Genomic DNA, 14,550 nt, shown 5'->3' on the forward strand with positions numbered 1-14,550 from the left:
TGGGGTAGTGGAGGATGAAAGCCCTGCTGGAGCTGAAGAAGACAACTCTGGTCCAGGCGGGGAAGAGCCGGTCGTCCGGAGTAATAGGCTACTCTGGGTAGAGGATGGGGGTCTTTTAAAGCTGGGAGGGGTCTAGGGAAAAGAGCTAGGAGCTTAGCGTCCGACTGGTTCGAATCCACGTCCATCGCTGGTTAAAGCTGATAGATAACCTTGGGCAGGTCCCACTTAACCTTTCTGAACCTTCGGAAGATGTAATGTGTTTCATCTTGTAAGCATCACGTATATGATTCAGTTCGTTTATAAAAACTGTAAATTGTGAGTACTGTGTCGAGGTTGCTGTATCACCAGCAGTATCACTGGATTTTAGATTTTACCGTTATTAATGGAATGACTGATTTCTTTGTCAAGGCGAAGCATGTTGTTTGTAAAAGCAATCGGCACAGACGTGTTTTCTTTATCGGCTCAGCAGATCCTGTGCAGAAATACCAGTTTGTTCTGTGATGTGACACATTAGCCATCAGACAGACTTGTGTAGGAAAAATGCCATACTTTCAGGCATTTTTTTTTTTTTTTTAACAAATGGTATGTAGCTCCTCACCCAAGAGGGAGGCAATAGAGAATGGAAGGCCAGTCTGTTAAATGCTTTATGAACACAGCCTATTCGGTTCCCTTGTAGCATAGTTGGTACTAACCTGCTTTATTATGAGTTGAAAAAAAAAAAAATAGTTTGAGACAAACTGGGAGGGGTGCACGGTGAGGGATGTGCAAATACATTTTGTTTTGTTTTCCCAGTTTGTTATTTTTTTAATTGTAAAAAAGTTTTTCTTTGCAAGAGTCTGGTTTCCCCAAGGCGCTGTGTCTATTTTGGAGGTCAGATAGCATGTAGCCGCTTTTAGGCTCCACTTTTTGTTACCCTGCTTGTGGAAACCTCCAGGGTGGAATGACTCTCAGAGAAAGACGGAAGCAGCTGTGCAAAAGCCTGAGAGGTGGCTGGTTTGTTTCTAAGGGGCCGAAGGAGCACTCCTGAGGCTTTGTCGTCGTTCTTGTTGTTTAGGGTAGACAAAGCAGAGGACAGAGTTAAATTGTGTACTTGGAGAGAGAGAAAATGGCTTTCTAGTCACAGCTTTTGAAAAAGAGGTGAAACTCCTTTCAAAAGGACGGAAAGAGATGATGCTTCAGCTCTGCCAGCTCTGAGGATGGAGAGCTTGAAATGGCAAGGTCTTTTGGAAATTAGTGAGTGATTTATCTTTCATCTGACCAAAGGTAAGGAGTAGCTGTATTAGATCCTTGAAGGTTCACAGATAAGGAGAATGAATTATTTTATAGGAAGGGGGAAATGAACCCTCATTGCCTTTAACTTCTCTGTCTGGTCAAATGTGTTTTACTTCTCTTTCTTGGAAATACACAGTAATAGATCATTTTAAACTTTTTGCTCTAGTTGCTTGGCTTTTCCAATAAATTCTCTGTCCATAATAGAGGATAGTTTCTTTTTCTTATTTAGAGGATAGTTTAAAAGGAAAGTGTTACTGTTGTCATAGGTCATTTACAGGATTCAAATTCATTCTTTGTCTATCACATGGAAGATGAAGTCGAGGTGTAAAAATGTTAGAACTAACCATCTTATTTCTAATAGTTGGACGTTTGTTTTTAATTTTGATGATGCATTTTCCCCTCTATTGGAAATTTCCATCAGTTCAGACAAGTCCATAAATGCCATCCCTATTACGTTAAAATGATAGAGGTTTGTTCAGCTGTGATGAGAATTTCCTGTCCTCTCCTTCTATTCTCTTTCCTGTTTGTGGTTCCTTTTATGTAGTAGATTACTGTTACAGAACAGGGAGTCTTCCCCTGAGGGAGAGAAAGGGGATGGTCAGTGCCTTGATTGCCTGTTACAAGAGCTAAAATAAAAGGAATAAGGTTTACCAGCTCGTGTTCATTCTGATAAAATGAATCATTTTTCTTAAAAAAAAGCAAACATTTCATGCCTCGGGGGAACCCTTTTTAAAGCAGTCTATTTAAAAACAAAATTATGGTGTTTTTACCTCCCTCTCTTTTTCTTTTACTGAGAATATTTGCTTGCAAACAGAACCTTTGTTTCTTCAGATCCTTTCTGATCTTGCCGCCCATTCCTTAGCTGAAGTCTCTTTTGTGATATTTTTATAACCACTAATTAATAATAAGAGCAGAAGGATTTTTTTTTTTTGGTCATTTGTTTTGGTTCTTGATAGAGTGCTAACAACTTTAAAGGAATACTGTATGAGAAAATGTTTAAAAGGGAAAGTAAAGAGGATAGTGGATTTGTTTATTTTTTATTTACTCAGTTTTTAAATTGAAGTAGAGTTGATTTACAATGTTGTGAGAAAAGTGGGTTTAACTTAGTGAATCTGTAAGTTGATTGTGATGTTTGGAGGGTAAAGGATTCAAGAATGGACCTGTGGTTCAGAGGACCCTTTTGAAGAGCAGGGTTTGCTTACCAGTGTTTATTTATTTAGCACGGCTGTTGGCTTAGAGTACCTGCTTGTTAATATTTGCCGAAGGGAAAATAATAACAGTATGTAATCAGCAAACTTGGGTTCAAATCTTGTGCAACTTTGTGTATCTTTGAATAAGCTTACTCACCTATCTTTGCCTGTTTCCTCATCTATAAACCAAAGATAATTGTACTTACTTCATGAGGTTGTTGTGAAGGTTAAATGTGTTAATACATACAAAGTGTTTAGAATGGTACCTGACACTTAGTAAATGCTAAATGAATGTTAATTATTACTAGTGTTCGTTGGATATACTCACTCTTTGTGCCCAAATCACAGGTCAGAGTTGATGATGACCTAGCCCCTGCCCTCTGCTAGTTCACAGTCTAGTGAAGGAAACAGAACTATACAAAGTAATTATAATGGAATTCAATACCTTATTTCATCAAATCCACGGTGCCAGTGATTGTAAGTCTCACAGTTATTTTGCATACCACTAAGGAAGAAGAAATGCTACTAATGAGACTGGCATGCCGTCAGTTGCATCATGTTTTTTGGAGAAATGTGGTGGAAAAAAGCCTGTCTTAGAATTGATGGAAGGACTTCCCCGGTGGTCCAGTAGTTAAGACTGAGAACTTCCACTGCATGGGCTGCTGGTATGATTCCTGATCAGGGAACTAAGATCTTGAATGCTCATGGCCCCCCCAAAAAATGATGGAGTTAAGAGTTGATGGAAGGGCTGGATTCAGGTATTGTCAGTAAAGGCCTCTACTGCAGCGAACCTGTTTGATAGGCCCTCACAGATGGACATGGACGACAGGACATTCCAATCGGACAGTGAGGTCTGCAAATGGGAAAGGGGAGGGCATTATTGATGTGTACCACCATATCAGGGCAACCAGCAGGAGGAAATGAGCTAAGACTTTGGCAGAGCAACATTGTCTAATGCAGCAGAGCAGGACAGGAAGCTTGGAACATTTTCAGAAGCGTCATGAGCCTAATTCTTGGATTTAAACTCCTAAAATATTACCACAACTCTAAATAGATGGTTCTGATACAGTAAACTGAGAAGTGAGAGCATGTGTGAGAAGTGAAATGGCAGGGGAAGGGCTGAAGCCTTACAGCTGACCAGAAAGGGGATAAGTGTGAAGTCGCTGTACTCTTGGTGTGAGGTGAGTGCTTTCTTGGCAGAGAAGTGTTTTTAATACCTATTCCTGTCTTTTCACTGCCTGTCAAGGTCTTGATTGTGTCCCTTTTAGAGCTTTGCAACTCAGGAGTGAAAAGAGTGAATACAACTTGAGAGGAAAAATGCTAAATTTTATTAAAGATAGATTTAATACAAGGAGAATAATAAATTACTCGATTTGATAGCTCAGTTACAAAATGTTGATTTGATTCAGCACTGGAGTGACTGTTTCATGGGAAAACATAGGTCATTTAAGGAGTGAGATAATATTTACTCAAGGGTTGGTGATTAAAAAAAAAAAAAAAAAAAAGACTTAAGGGAATTCCCAGGTGGTCCAGTGGTTAGGACTCTGCACATCCACTGCAGGATTGCAGGGGACACAGGTTTGATCCCTGGTCAGGGAACTAAAATCCCACGTGCTGTGCAGCATAGCCAAAATAATAATAGTAAAAGACTCACCCAGGAGAAAAGACTTTGGTACTAATTTTCTAGTGACTAACCCTGAAACAATTTGGGAAAAATATATAAAACCAAAAATACCATAAAGTATGAATTTCTGTAGTGTCTTTTTTTTTTTTTCACCAGTAAGCCAAAACAACTCTTTAAATTTTTAGACTCTAGTCTCATTGAAAAATGTTGGTGATAATCCTCAGCAATCAGATTCAGCAAACATTGAAGTGCCTACTTTGTGTTAGGCATTGTGGTAGATATTGGGAATTAAAATGTGAATGACGTGATCTGTGTTTTTAAGATGCTCACATTTTAATTGGAGACTGACAAATACATAGTTATGAAATGTACCAGTATAGTAAAGTGCTGTCATAGAGATCTCTACTAAGAGTAATAGGAGCCCTGGTTCTGCCTGGTGGTAGGAAAGGAAGGTTGGAGAAGGCTTCCTGGAGGAAGAATCGATCAGGTCTTGAGGAATGAATGCTATTTGGCTGCTTCAACAGAAAAGGATTGGAGAAGATAGTACTTCAAGCGCGGAGAGCAACTTGCACAAAGCTATGAGTCTATACTGGGAAGGCCAGTGGTTTAATGTGCGTAGGTCAAGGGGTACGAGGTAGGAGTGGAAGGAAGTGAGGTAAAAGATGGGTTGCAGCCCGATTATGGATGGTCTTATTGAGGGGTCTGAATTTTCTTTTGTAGGTGCTAGGCAGTCATGGGAGAGTTTAGATCACTATTTAGGAAAAGTAACACTGATGGATAAACAACTGGTTCCTACTGTATAGCACAGGAAACTATATTCAGTATCCTGTGATAAACCAGAATGGTAAAGAATATGAAAACGGATATCTCTATATTTCTCTATATATATAGGTAACTGAATCACTTTGCTGTATAGCAGAAATTAACACAACATTGTAAATCAACTATACTTCAGTAAAATGAAAAGTATGGAAGTTAGATTTTTAAAAGGAGAAATTGGCTGCAGGGAGACGGTTATGAGACTGGTGTGATGGTCGTTTGAAAGATATTGAAGACCTCAGGTACTGGAATTGTAGACAGATTAAACAGCTTTTTAGAAGTCTGACTAGAAGGATCTTACTGACTTTCTGTTGAGGAAGGTGTCAGGGAGAAGTTGTCCAAGATGGATTTAAAATTACTTGCTTGGGCAACTAAGTGGATGGTCATGTCATTAACTGAGATAGGGAAGAGAGGAGTAAGAGGGTGTTCCCATTTGAGGGAAAATGAGTTCGATTTTGGTATGTCAGATTTGAGGTGTCTGGGAAATCCAGGAGCAAATGTCTAACAGGGTTTTGGATATTTGGATCTTGAGTTCAGTAGAAAGCATTAGAATCTCTGTAGAATGGAGATGCAGACCTAGAAATCATTTAGGGTGTAAGTAACAGTTAAAGCCAGTGTAATGACCCTGAGTCTAAGGTCCAGTTGCTTAATGTGTTGATGATTCACATTGTCTGGAGAGATTGGCTAAATGAGAATGTGGCACTCGGTACTTTCTCAATAGTAGTTCATACTTATCTTTACGTTTTGTAATGCGTTATACACTTGGCTTAAATTATCAGCTTTTAGGTTGCAAAGAATAAAACACAAAACCTCTCATCTTAGTGAAAAAAAATGGTAGCATTTTTTCTTTTTTACCTCTTTATTATGGAAAAATTTAAATAAGTGCAAGAGTAGACAGAACATCATAAGAAACCCCTATCACCCTGCTACAGCTACAGTAAGTGTCAGCTCATGCCCAGCTTGTTCCATCTGTATAGCCTGTACCCACTAACCCACCTACATTATTTTTTTAAAATCCAGAATATCATAATCTCATGAATAAATATTTCAGTATGTAGCTTTAAAAGATAAGGACTAAAAAGAAATTCCACCAAAAATTAGCAAGCATTTCTTTTTTTTTGGCAAGCATTTCGTAGTAGCATCAGTTATCCAGTTAGTTTTCACATTTCCCCAGTTACCTCAGTAATTTTTCAACTGTTTGGAACAGTATCCAAATAGGTTCGTACAGAATGATTTTCATATATCTACTACTTACCGTTTAATTTATAGCTTTGCTCTCCATCTCTTCATGTATTCATTGAGATCTTTCCTATTTAAAAATGGACAGGGAGGCCTGGCGTGCTGCGATTCATGGGGTTGCAAAGAGTTGGACATGACTGAGCGACTGAACTGAACTTGAATAGCCACACAGTTGCCTAAATAAAAAACTCTGGACTTGACCTTAGTTCTTTTCCTTCATCACTCGTATCTGGTTGATACGAGTCTGATTTTAACCTTTGAGGTCTCCTAAATCTACCTTTTTGTTCCCACACCTGTTGCCACAGTCTTGGATTAGACCATTTTCATTTCTCACTTGGACACTTGCAGTAACCTCTTAACTGGTCTGTCTGTCTCAGGTCTTATCACCCTTCTGTCAGTCCACCACCCAGTCACAAGAGACTACTTATTCCCTTTCCCTTTAAGACCCTTCATTACCCACAGTGCCTCATACACAGCAGATGCTTGATTTCATTTTCCTTCCTCCTTTCTTCATCCTATTTTTGCTCAAAGGACACTTCTAAAACAAGCAGACAAACATAACCAATAATCTAGTGAATCTCCTAATTAATCTTTAGGATTTAGCTCATAGTTCATTTCTTCTGTGACGTCTTCCTAGTTTTCAAAGCAGAATTAATCATTCCTGCTTCTAGGCTGCTGTGATACTTTAGTATCCTGTTATCATTACACTTACTATTTAAATGTTTTGTTTCCTCAGTTCGATTGTGAGCTCTTTGTGGATACGGGTTATGTCTTTTTTAAAAAAGTATTTAATGTATTTGGCTGCACCTATTCTTGGTTATGGCAGCAGGATCTTTGCTCCTCATTGTGGCATGCAAAATCTTTAGTTGCAGCACGTGGAATCTAGGTCCCTAACCAGAGATTGAACCCAGGCCCCCTCTATTAGGAGCACGAGTGTTAAGCTACTGGACCCAGGTTAGGTCCAGGGAAGGTCCCAGGTTATGTCTTTTTTACCCTCTCCTAACAAGTAAGCTTGTCAAATTTATTGAGTTGATAGAATGTGTTGGGCACTAACCATACACTGGTGAACAAAGGCATACACTGCTCTTATGGAGCTGACATTCTAGGAGGGTAAACAGACAACCAACAGCCCCAAAAAAATCAGTTGCAGAGCATTAAAATAGAGTGATATATTAGAGGATGAATGGATAGCTACTTAAGATTGGGAGAATAGGGAATATGGAATGCCTCTCTGAAGGTATGGCATTTAAAACCCAGGAGGATATATACCAAGATTAGCAGATCAAACATTGCAGTGCAAAGCTAAAGAGGAATTAATTCTATATATTCAGTTCAGTTCATTCGCTCAGTCGTGTCTGACTCTTTTCAACCCCATGGACTGCAGCACGCCAGGTCTCCCTGTCCATCACCATCTTCCGGAGTTTATTCAAACTCATGTCCATTGAGTCGGTGATGCCATCCAACCATCTCATCCTCTGTCATCCCCTTCTCCCGCCTTCAATCTTTCCCAGCCTCAGGGTCTTTTTAAGTGAGTCAGTTCTTCGCATCAGGTGGCCAGAGTATTGGAGTTTCAGCTTCAGCATTAGTCCTTCCAATGAATATTCAGGACTGATTTCCTTTAGGATGGACTGGTTGGATCTCCTTGCAGTCCAAGGGACTCTCAAGAGTCTTCTCCAACACCACAATTCAGAAGCATCAATTCTTCTGTGTTCAGCTTTCTTTATGGTCCAACTCTCACATCCGTACATGACTACTGGAAAAACCATAGCCTTGACTAGAAGGACCTTTGTTGGCAAAGTAATGTCTCTGCTTTTTAATATGCTGTCTAGGTTGGTAATAACTTTTCTTCCAAGGAGCAAGTGTCTTTTAATTTCATGGCTGCAGTCACCATCTGCAGTGATTTGGGAGCCCCCCAAAATAAATTCTGTCACTGTTTCAGTTGTTTGCCATCTATTTCCCATGAAGTGATGGGACCAGATGCCAGGTTCTGACATTGTACAGGAGGCAGTGATCAAGACCATCCCCAAGAAAAAGAAATGCAAAAAGGCAAAATGGTTATCTGAGGAGGTCTTACAAACAGTATGAAAAGTAGAGAAGCTATGAAAGGTAGAGAAGCGAAAGGCAAAGGAGAAAAGGACATCTTTTTTGGGTTTTAGTTCTAGAAGGTCTTGTAGGTCTTCATAGAACCGTTCAACTTCAGCTTCTTCAGCATTATTGGTCAGGGCATAGACTTGGATTACTGTGATATTGAATGGTTTGCCTTGGAAACAACAGAGATCATTCTGTTGTTTTTGAGATTGCATCCAAGTACTGCATTTCAGATTCTTTTGTTGACTGTGATGGCTGCTCCATTTCTTCTGAGGGATTCTTGCCCACGGTAGTGTTTGATATGTTAGAGGAGCAGAAATAAGGCCAATGTGGCTTTGAATATGGTGAGTGAGAGGGAGATGGTGCCAGAGGCCAGAAGGCAGATGACATTGACAGCTCGAATGGTCTGCTTCCTTTGGACAGTTTTAAGTAGGGATATGATGTGAGTTGATTAGTAATTTTAAAAAGTTATTACTCTGGTTACTATGTGAAACTGGATTGTAGAGGGGTCAAGAGTGGAGGCAAGGGGACTAGTTTACGAGGCTGTTGTACTAAATCAGACGAGTTGATGGTGACTAGGACTGGGGAGATGGCTGAAGAACTGTAGAAAGGTAGAAGGATTTGGGATATCTTTTGGAAGTGAAGTTGACAGGGCTTGCTCAGGGATTGTCAGTAGCCAGAGGGAGTGAGGCAGAGTGAGAAATCATGCATAGGTTCTGCATTTATTGGCTTGAGAACTAGATAAGTAAATGGTGATTATTGAAATGGGTAGGACTGTGGCAAAATATATTTGTCAGGAATTCTGTTTTGGTCATGTCAAGTTTGAGCTGTTTGTTAGACAGCCACCTGGAGCTATAGTATAGTTGGGTAGAAAAGCCTGGCGTTCCAGGGAGAAGTCTGGGCTGGAATTGTAGAGTCGGAGATCATCAACCCGTAGATAGAATTTGAAGTCGTGGAATTCAATCAGGCAGTCACTTAGAATGGTTTGTGTCTAGAGAAGAGAGGTCTGACAGAGGACCAGCCAGTGAGGTAGGAGGAAAACCTGAAAGAATGATGTTATGGAAGCCAAGTAAAGAATATGGAAAGAAAGGAGGAGAGCATGTTATGATATCGAATGCTGTCTCAGAGAAGAGCATAGGAGTACCTGTGGGGGATTTGGCAACCTAGAGATTATTGGTAATCTTGAGTAGAATTACTCATTGGAATGGTGGAGACAGACTGGAGGGAGCAAATGAGGTGAAAAGCATTTCAGTTTTGTATGATGACATTGAGGTTTTGGGAGGCTATTTCTAAAAACTTGCTGTGTCCGTATTACTAAATCCTTACCTATTTGTATTCCAGTGTGGTTATATATTTTCATCAAAGCATTACAATTTTAGTGTTTTTTTACCATCATTTTAGGTAGATTTCTGTTTTCTAAAAGCCGAGTTTAATGAGCATTACAAGCAATACACATACACTGCTGAATGAATGAGACTGCCTTTAAGGATCAGGTTCCTGGTCTTGGAAAAGCAGACTGACTTGACCTTGGCCTTACGACACATCAGTTTTCTCAGCTGTCAGATGAGGATAACAGGACCAGTTTAGCTCAGTGGGCGGTTGTGAGGCATGACTACTAATGAAAATAATTGTAAAACACTTTTGCAAGTTAAAGTGTGATATAAATGCTAAATAATAGTTCTTTATTGGGATGTTGTGAAAATTAGCAACATACTGTCTGTTAGAGCCCTTAAGTTCTTTTTGAGAAAGGTGATATATTTTTATAAATACTATTTGCAGAGAAAATAACTCAGGATTTGGAAAAAGGCTGCTATCCTAACTTCTGAAATGTAGCAATAATGGAACCATGATGACACAACTTTTTATTAAAGAGATTATTGCCCAAAGGTTTATTATGTTACCATTTTAGAGGATTCATATGACAAAAGTTTTTACCATCTTGGCTTTTTGATTCAAGTGAGGCTGTGAGGGCCACCCTACAGCAGTTAAAATGCTGACTGTTTAAAGGACTGGTGGGAGTGATTTATTATCTATGTTTAAAATGTCACGGTCAATCAATAGAACCACTCAAAAAAAGCATTGAAAAAGCATTTTAATTTATTTTAGGCGACACCATATAGACATTTTAATGCAGGCTTAGGTGATGGCTGCAGTTAGAATTTAAAGAGGGACATGGTGCCATTTCAGGCAAAACTGGCACTCCTTGTTCCACACCTGCATCTAAATATAGACTCAGTGGCATCATTACCTGTAATGTACTGAGGAAATGTCTGAAATTTGAATCTGATGAACTAAATTTTTCTCAGCCTCTAAAGTGGCATTAACAATGGAGAAAAACTGTGATGTGGTTCTTTTGACGTTTAAAATGATAAGGGAAATGGTTAAGCAATAGTCTCCTTGGAACTTTACCCTGCTGACAGCTCAGTTGGGATCTTGTGTATTGTTTTTTTCCAGTGGTGGTAATTTAGTTGCTAAGTCATGTCCGACTTTTTGTGATCCCATGTGATCCCACCAGGCTCTTCCATGGTATTTCCCAGGCAAGAATACTGGAGTGGGTTGCCATTCCCTTCTCCAGGGAATCTTCCCCACCCAAAGACTGAACCTGGGTCTCCTGCATTGCAGGCAGATTCTTCACCAACTGAGTGCCAGGGAAGCTCCCCTCCCCCTTTTTTTTCCAGTGGGGACCTATGTATTGCCAATTTGAAAACAAACTGGCGTGAAGTTCTTAGCTTTATGTAGGTATGTAGGTTGGAATTGATTCTTTTTTTTTTGTTTTTGAATTTCAGTTCCACAATCCATTACCTCTTTGTATCAAGGACAAGTAAAAGGTTTAGGTTCTGTTCCTCTCTGATGGGAAGCCTGTACTTGTGTACTTGTTTTGCCACACCCAGACATTATAAGCTCTATTTCTGCATTTGGTGTTTGGAAAGGGGGTCCCTGAATGGTCTGCTTCCCCAGCAAAGACATTTGAGTGAGTAAGCTTTCTTTCTTGGAGAAGATTTACTTATGAGGTTGTATTTAGGCTTTCTGCTACTTGCTTCCATCATCTGCTTTGCTCATTGTAAACTCAGGGATTGCCTTCAGATTCATAGGTAAAGGTTCATCTTAAATTCTTATTTTAGTTCCTTCAAATTTGATTTGTGGTTGACCTACAGGTATCCATTCTACTTAACTGTTTCTTTCCCAGAGTAGGTATTTCACACAGCTTCTGTATTTCACACAGTTTTCCCTTTCGGTTGTTTCTGTTTCTTATTGACTTGTATAAGTTCTTTGTATTTTGTGGCCAATTCTTTATCGTAAATGCTGCAGATATTCTTTAAGACTGTACAAGAAGTAAGAAAGCAGGCTATTGCATCAAATGCTTATCCCAGATGATATTTGGTTGAAATGTTTGCCGTGGTTATTTGAGCAATGGTAAGCTTCTTTTGTCTCTCTCCTTCCAAAGACGCATAGAAAAGCTCCTTCTGTCTGAAGTAAAGTGTTGGCTCTGTGTTGGTTATAATTTGCTTTTTCTGGCTGGCAGAGCCTTCTTTTTGTTTTCTGTCTTCTGACAGATTATAGGATTGTGGGGAAACAGCGTCCAGGGCTTTTTCAGGAACTGTGCCATTTTATCTACAGGAGAAGCCATTGGCTTTGGCACTGGAGGAGAATTGGCTGTGCATTTAAAGATGCCAAATCATGCTTGATTCACAAGTTTGCTGTCTCATTTTGTGTATGTGTGTGAAACTTTTTTCAGGATGTTGGCTTTTACTTTTTCTACCATGTGCTGTGCTCCATCAGTATGAGAAATCAACAACTTGTTCCTTCTCTCCAACTCTCCACCCCCAGTACACACAATCCACACATCCCAAACCATAGCAAAAGATGCAGCAGTCATTTTGAGGATTAGGGAAAAGGACACCACACGGAAGTTTCCATTGCCCTTTTGGTGACTTTGAGTTTTAATTCTGCTTTATCAGCTAAAGTTTTTGTCTTTCCTGTGTAGGCTTAAATTATTTAGGTGGAGAAATGATTTGCCAACTAAGATGTCTTTCTACAGAGGCTTTCCACAAGCATTGGTGGAAGCTAATTTTCAGAGTATTCTGTTTCCTAATTTGGGAAACGTAACTTGTGAAGACAGAACACACTCAGGAAACTTGGACTTATTTATACTGACATGCTCTTGTCAGGGGGTGTAGTGTAATTTACCCTGATTTCAAATAAGAGTTTTTATAATCCTGTAAGCAATCTTAACTCCAACTGTATCTGTTACCTTCGTGCTTTTAAACTGGGTACAATTGATTTTGAAACCTAGCCAACCAGATATTTTAGCAAATCTTCCACACATGTTAATGCCTCATTCTCCTACTTTCTGTAGATAACAGTTTAAAGATACTTTCTAAGTGTAGGTATTTCCATTTAAATTAAGATGGGAATATAGTTAATATGAGAATAAGCCAGTTGGAGTAATCTTGTTTGTCTAGTATGAATGGTTATATGGATACATGTTCTTTCCCTCCCTCTGCCAAGCTGTCCTTCCCAAACCCACAGTCTTGCAAAAGTTGGGGTTTGGTTCTCATGTGCATTCTTTGTCGTGGTGGCCTTTTTTTGGTTGTTGTTAAACTGGTGTCTTCCTTCACTAGAGTAAGCACCTTGAAGACAGAGATTGTAGCTTATTCGTTTTTTGTCTTTGGGGTCTATAATGTTCCTGGTATGTAGTAATGCAGTAGTGGTTAGGTAGTGTCACTGACTGAATCAACATGAATTTAAGCAAACTCAAGGAGATAGTGGAGGACAGAGGAGCCTGGCATGCTGCCGTCCGTAGGGTTGCAAAGAGCTGGACACAGTTTAGCAGCTGAACAACAACAACAAGGAATGCAGTAAATATGTGGTGAATGAGTGAATGAATGTGTGCTTAGTTGCCTCGGACGCTTTGCGACCCCATGGAGTGTAGCCGGCCAGACTCCTCTGTGGTGATTCTCCAGGCAAGAATACTGGAGTGAGTTGCCATGCCCTCCTCCAGGGGATCTTCCCAACCTAGGGATCGAGCCCAGGTCTCCTGCATTGCAAGCCGATCCTTTACTGTCTGAACCACCAGGGAAACCAGAGTGAGTGAATAAATGAATAAATTGAATTCCCAAATACAGTGAATGGAGTTTATACTTCCCTCTAGTGTCTGAAAGAGAAAGTGCAGCCAGTTAAAAAAATGTTAATACCTTGCTACATTGAAATAATAGTCAAGGCATTGTCTTTTTTTCCCCTCCCGGATAGCTCTCACACTTGTTTTTTCAGATCTGTTCTCTTTAAGTCTAGTAAGTAATAAATTTTCTTACCAAAGTCTGTGTTCTGTCTTTTGGGTGTTTGAATTTTATAAAATGGCACTGGCAGGTCTTTATGGGGAAAAATGCCTTTTTATTTGCTTATTTATTTTTTAAGAACAAAGGTTTTTTTCCTTTGCCATATGGTTATTACAGGATATTGGATACAGTTCCCTGTGCTGTATCCAGTATGACCTTGCTGTGTATTCATTCTGCATATGATAGTTTGCATCTCCTAACCCCACAGTTCCAGTCCATCCCTCCCCTCTGCCCTCGCCCTCGGCAACCTCAAGTCTGCTGTCTATGTCGGTGAGTCTATTTCTGTTTTGTAAATAAATTCATTTGCTTATTTTCAGTTCAGTTCAGTTCAGTCGCTCAGTCGTGTCCAACTCTTTGGGACCCCATGAATTGCAGCACGCCAGGCCTCCCTGTCCATCACCACCTCCCGGAGTTCACCCAGACTCACGTCCATTGAGTCAGTGATGCCATCCAGCCATCTCATGCTCTGTCTTCCCCTTCTCCTCCTGCCCCCAATCCCTCCCAGCATCAGGGTCTTTTCCAATGAGTCAACTCTTCGCATGAGGTGGCCAAAGTACTGAAGTTTCAGCTTTAGCATCATTCCTTCCAAAGAAATCCCAGGGCTGATCTCCTTCAGAATGGACTGCTTGGATCTCCTTGCAGTCCAAGGGACTCTCAGGAGTCTTCTCCAACACCACAGTTCAAAAGCATCAATTCTTCGGCGCTCATCGTTCTTCACAGTCCAACTCTCACATCCATACATGACCACAGGAAAAACCATAGCCTTGACTAGACAAACCTTTGTTGGCAAAGTAATGTCTCTGCTTTTGAATATGCTGTTTAGGTTGGTCATAACTTTCCTTCCAAGGAGTAAGTGTCTTTTAATTTTATGGCTGCAGTCACCATATGCAGTGATTTTGGAACCCAAAAAAATAAAGTCTGACACTGTTTCCACTGTTTCCCCATCTATTTGCCATGAAGTGATGGGACCAGATGCCATGAT

The 14,550-nt window shown here is 40.0% G+C and overlaps 1 protein-coding gene across 1 annotated transcript in view; it reads left to right on the forward strand.

Annotated features, from left to right (window-relative positions):
* The window catches only part of FAM222B (family with sequence similarity 222, member B), a 55,377-nt gene that overhangs the window by 396 nt on the left and 40,431 nt on the right, over window positions 1-14,550 (forward strand). The gene's annotated exons all lie outside the window — the stretch shown is intronic.

The sequence above is a fragment of the Bison bison genome, unplaced genomic scaffold (assembly GCF_000754665.1).
Source record: "Bison bison bison isolate TAMUID 2011002044 unplaced genomic scaffold, Bison_UMD1.0 scf7180017864472, whole genome shotgun sequence".
Classification (NCBI taxonomy): Eukaryota; Metazoa; Chordata; class Mammalia; order Artiodactyla; family Bovidae; genus Bison; species Bison bison.